The sequence below is a fragment of the Petaurus breviceps genome, unplaced genomic scaffold (assembly GCF_028583685.1).
Source record: "Petaurus breviceps papuanus isolate PSGF00001 unplaced genomic scaffold, PetGlider_PUasm1.0 78, whole genome shotgun sequence".
NCBI classification, from domain to species: Eukaryota; Metazoa; Chordata; class Mammalia; order Diprotodontia; family Petauridae; genus Petaurus; species Petaurus breviceps.
Window position 1 is genome coordinate 5,317,426 of NW_027186502.1, and position 5,890 is coordinate 5,323,315.

Below are 5,890 nucleotides of genomic sequence, written 5' to 3' on the forward strand. Positions count from 1 at the left end.
ATCTCATAACTGGAATCTACTTCATCCATACATAGGGATAGTTCTACATAATATCTCACTACTATCCACAAGAGTAGAAGAAAAGAGATATTTTTAAAGTGCTTAGCACAGTTCCCAGCACATATTGGGTGCTCTAAATGCTAACTATTTTTATTAATAATTATTAGTTAAAAATTCTGACATTCAGGTCTTCATAACCTCTAATCATTCCATCTCTGTATATTTTCCCTTCTAAAAATTATTCTCCCTCATTTTGACATCAAATCCTTCTACTCTTAGTTCTTTCTAAGATCTTATTTCTGCAGTGACTTTATTCCATTCCTAGTTTCAACTCCATTTTTAGTCAGTTTAAATCTCTTGCCCCATTGTTCTATCTCTTGCTTCCTCAAGCATTGAGTAACCTCTTCTTCTCCTACCCATGTACTGCTTAATACAGCTGGGATATTAATTAACATAGCTGGGGTATATAGATGGAGAACTGGCCAGGTACTTCCACAATAAATTTATAGCATTGAGCCTCAGCTGGGTCCTGACTGCAGCAAGATCCTTTTATTCTACTACCTCCTAATCAATTACCTATCCCACTTGCCAAAGGGATTCCCAGTCCCCAGATTCTTGGTGTCATTTTCAACTCCACACTCTTCCTAATGCTATATATTTAATCACTTGCCAAATCTTTCCATCTCCAGCTCCACACTATCTCTTTGCCATTTCCTTGAGGCAAATAGGGTTAAATGACTTATCCATTGATTAAATATACTTCCCTCCTTTACATAAAAAGAAAATAAACTAGGGTGGCTAGGTGGCACAGTGAATATAGCATTGGCCCTGGTGTCAGGAGAACCTGAGTTCAAATCCAGCCTCAGACACTTAACACAAAAAAACTAGCCTTGTGACCTTGGGCAAGTCACTTAACCCCAATTGCCCTCCAAAAAGCAAAAAAAAAAATAAAATAAAATTCATAAATGTGGAATGTTTCATGAATTGTCAGATGTTGTTGATCTAAGGTCTAGGGAGTTTAAGAGACTTCCCAAAACTCATAGCAGTAGTCATGAAATGAAAGTTTGACCCCAGGGGCAGCCAGGTAGCACAGAGAGTAAGAGCACCGGCTCCAGTGTCAAGATGACCTGGGGATCAAATCTGGGCTCAGATACTTAGCACCACATCCAGAAATAACTGGCTGTGTAACCTTGAGCAAGTTACTTAACCCCCATTGCTTTAAAACAAAAAATTTGACCCCAAAGCTTCTGCTTCCATACCCAGTGCTCTTTTCACTGTCCTGTGCTCTAACGCAATGGGTAGCAGTATTCTTAACTGGGGGAAGGAGGGGGCTAGTCTATTCTATGAATTAGGGAAGACTAATGTAAATTTAGATACTTTGGCTTACCAGTATCATGAAACTTGCTGACTTTCTCTTGCCAACATTCTTCAAAGGGTGTTTTAGTTAAAAGGAAGAATCACTATTTTTCTTAGCAATGACAATAAACATGAAGCAAACTTTTTTTTCAGCAAATACTTCCTCTTAGTACTTGTATATTTGGTGAATTTTTTGAAAAACTGAATAGATAAATCAGTGAAAGTTTACAAAATTCCTATGATCTATAAATATATGGTTCTCGTTATAAAAAAGTTATCATTATGGAAAAACAAAATTATATTTTATTTCCAAATTTACAAAATACCAGCCCAATGACTAAAAAAAGAATGGAAACTGCATCTTGACTAATCTATAGAAGCCAATCTTATTTTATTTTAAAGTCTTACATATTTCTAAATATAAATGGAAATGGAACTATTTTAATGAACTAAAATGATACAATTTTTCTTCTTCCATCAGAATAAGAGAAGTTAATGAATTTACATTGTGATTGTATGTTTAAACAAGTCTTTAGACCTAAAAAAATTTCTGATACTTTGGTTATAGAAGAATAAAAAGTACTCTCTTTTTAAAAATATGATATGCATTTTACTACTATTGGTAATGTTGCCTTCTGTTGTGGTTATAACATGTGACATTTGGTCTTCTCTGTTTAGCTAGTATAAGGACAAAATATAATTTTTTAATTATTGGTTGAAAAAAATATCTTCAATGAAGCTAGATTTTGACAAAATTTGTATCAGAAAATATCACATTAACAATAATATTGACTTTTTTGTGCAATAAATATGATATGCCAAAAGGATTTTTAATCAAATATCTCCTTTGTATGTTTAGGACTTCAGTTTTAATTAAATTATAACACATTTTAAAATTTAAATAAAATCCAATCTAAGGAAATTATTTGTATGAATTGTTCTGTGAAAAATAGGGGATGACTTTTTACCAAAAGGGGAAGTTGGCTATATAAAATTAGAAACTATCTTTGTAGGAGGTTCAGAAGATAATACAATGATAAAATGGAAGCAGCAAGAAAATAAACTCTTTTTTAGCAGTTTGACGGGAGAAAAAGCAAGTTTGGTGAGCTACCTGGAAGGAATAAAAGGGGCAAATGAAGTTGCTCTGTTTGTTTGTTTGTTTTATAAGTGGTAGACTGGACATACTTGCAAGAAGAAAAAAAAACTAGTAAAAAGGGAAAGATTTTACATAAGAAAGAGAATTCTCAGTTGGGCAAACTCTAAAAAGAAATTGGAGCTTTAGGGTCAGGGTATAAGAAAAGGAGTTAACCTTACAAAAGTTCCATCTCTTCCTCAGACAGTAATAATGAGCAAAGATGCATTGGTGCTTGGAAACAAAGAGTAGGGGAAATGAGAGGGTTCATGACAAATGGGTTGATTGTGGCTTATTGTTGAATTGTGTCCAATTCCCCATGACCCCATTTGGGTTTTCTTGGATAGATACTGGAATGGTTCACCATTTATTTCTCCAGCTCATTTTACAGATAGGGAAACAGACAAATAGTTAAGTGACTTGCCCAGGATCTACTAAGTGTCTAAAGCTGGATTTGATCTCAGGTACTCCTGGGTCTAGAGTTATTGCTCTATATACTGCACTAGCTAGCTGCCCTAATTGGATTGCACTGATTGATTGGATAGGCACTTTTGTATAATAAAACTAGGAGATTTGGAACCAAAAACATCTAATCAAAGTACTGAGACTTACTTGTGTGTATTATTAGATAATTCTCTTAACCCCTTTAGACCTCTCTTCATTTGTAAAATGAAAGGGTCTGTCCTAGATGATCTACAAGTAGTCTTCCAGTTATAACTTTATGGTCCTATAATTTACTCAATAAAGGGAAGATTATATGTTGAGAGAAGGGTGGGAGAAGATACGGTGCCTTAAAATCAAGAAGGTTTAGAACAGGTAGTGAGTGATGTGTAATACAGAGTTAACTAGAGAAAGGGAAAAAAAAGATATTCTTGTATCAATGAGGTTCCCCTTAGCCTTGGGATTTGGAACAGAGAGGATAAACAGTAGAAATAAGTAGGATTGAAGATTTGATGAATATGAAAAGCAGTCATCAAGGGTATAAGTGAAGCAAAACTATAGGTGGTGAATAACGGGGTGGAATTATTCATAACCGTTCAGTAAAGTGGGGAAAGTGAGTAAAGAATAGAGGTAATAGATTAGAAGGATAGAAAGTCTTGAGAGACTGAAGGTCATGTTGAGGAAGAGAATAAGTTTACAAAGAGTGAGAGGGAAGGGAAAATATGATCAGAAATGTAAATTTCAATTGTAATGAATACAACATTTAAATAAATTGTCAATATTGTACATTTGAAAATGAGACAAAGTGCTTTATGAATTACAAAGAATTCACTTGTCTACCCACATGCTTCTCTCAAGAAGAATATTGTAGTTATTAAATAGCTACACAATTCAGGTGAAAAGTGAAGGATATGGCTATATGCAAGTGAATTTTCAAATAACAATTTTACATAGGAAGAATTTGGTTATTCAAATTGGAATTTTTCCAAGACAAGGAAGTTAACACTGCTTACACATGTCATCTAGTCATAGATTAAATTACCTTGATTTAAGAAAGGTTTTGATAACATGTTGTAAAAATGACTACTGTTCTGGGGTCATTAAATAGGAACCACTTGAATAGATGAAGAACAACCTAAGATAGCCAAGTTGGAGTAGTTAATAATGGCTTCGTGCAGTATGGGTAGGACTATTGAATGAATATGGAAACCTGGGGATTATTTTTCTAGCAAAAACCAACAAATAAAAAAAGAAGAGACTTAAAATTGCTTCTTAATTTTTTTTCAAATTTTGTGCCATGTGATTCAAAAAAAGGAATAAAGTTAATAACGGCAATAACAACAACAAAAAAACTCTCCCAAACATCTAAAGCCAAGTCCTCATTGTGTGGTTTGGAACCTAGAGTCAACTCTTTTATTGCCTACACTTGTTACTTTAGAGACTCCTAGGGCAATAGATACAACTTGCAAAGCATAGACAGCTGATAGCAACCTGTCCCTGCTGTCAAGCCAGGTGTAGACAAACAAGTCTATAATGACAACAATGGTTGGCTTACACCAGACCTACACAACTTAGCAGTAGATAGGGCCAAAATTGTAATAGGTTAAAGTTCTTCAAGCTGCAGATAGGTTTTTAGCAGCTAATTTTGTCAGTAAAGGTATAAGTGATGTTTAAACTATTTTGCAAATAAGCCATATTTTTTTAAAAAGGGAAATTCCAACTAAAGTCAATTAATTGCATTATTACTTAAGATTTTTATTTATCATGAAATCGCTCCTCTCAGACTAGAGACAGACCGATGATGGTTGGATGCCTTGGGTCTTGACAAATGGGACAAAGTGTACATTGGCAACCCACCTGCCAAGTTACGTGACAGACACACTAGTGAGTAGTGGAAGGGTTAAGCTAGGCACAGAAAAGTGTTTGCCAAATCTTTACTTTCTTTTACATCCTCTATATTTTTCACAGGCCACCCAAAATCCTTTGGTGGGCCACAAGTGGCCTACAGGTCATATATTGTGCAGGCCTGGTTTATACCACCTATTATTTCAAGGATTAGAGTGGAGATATAAGCCAGTGACAAAAGACACATCAGACCAGTAACTAAACTAACTTAAGATGTTACAGCTTAATCTAAAGAAATAGTTACTCATAAATCTTAATGCCTCTACTAGAAATTATTTGAGTGAAGTGTGCCTTGTGGAAAATTGCATGTGTATGGCTGAACATGTGAATTGTTGCATGTTTGGGCATCTTTGTTTATTGTTTTGTTGTTATGATTGATTGACCACATTCTGTGTTATGTTCATGCTGCAATGATAATTTAAAATTTGTTTTGCTCATTGTGAATATGCTAATTCTTATGGTTATGCTATATTTTCTATAACTAGCATTGGCCTTAGATTTAGGAAGTCCTGAATTCACGTCTAGCTTCAGATACTTACTAGCTATGTGACCCCCATTATGTGCTGCATGAAAGGAGAGTTTAGCACTCGTTTTGTTAAGGATGAAGAAGTTCTAATGGCCTTTACAACACATATGTGGTTAAGGCATTGCCAGCTACTTTGTGTCATCTAATCATGTTTTCTGGGGCATATGGGGGTGCTCAGGGAGGACTAGCACGTGTGGTGTGAGGGCTTACCAACCCTTTTCAGGGCAACTCATTTGCCTTTGGTGCCCACCTCTCACACAACTCTCACCTGTGTCTCCAAGGAGCTGTAGCACGTGCAGCGGTCACACTCTGGTAAAACTGTCTTGACAGACTGGCAAAAGCAGGTTCAGGGTAACCATTAGGGGAATGTCTACCCCAAGAACGTGAAGACCTCCTTGTGTATTGGACAGATGAGAATAATTTGTTCCAATGTCCACGAAGGCAGCTGAAGCAGGCATTGTAGAGTACTTAGAGCTTGGTTAGACTTCAAAGATGCCAAGGTCATCCACTGCATCCCAGGTGTTTTGAAT

The 5,890-nt window shown here is 35.6% G+C and overlaps 1 non-coding gene across 1 annotated transcript; it reads left to right on the plus strand.

The window, feature by feature from the left end:
• Positions 1–5,394: 5,394 nt before the first annotated feature.
• On the plus strand, positions 5,395–5,517 carry LOC138175683 (U6atac minor spliceosomal RNA). Its single transcript, XR_011172068.1, has one exon. It is a non-coding gene; the product is annotated as a U6atac minor spliceosomal RNA (small nuclear RNA).
• Positions 5,518–5,890: the final 373 nt, after the last annotated feature.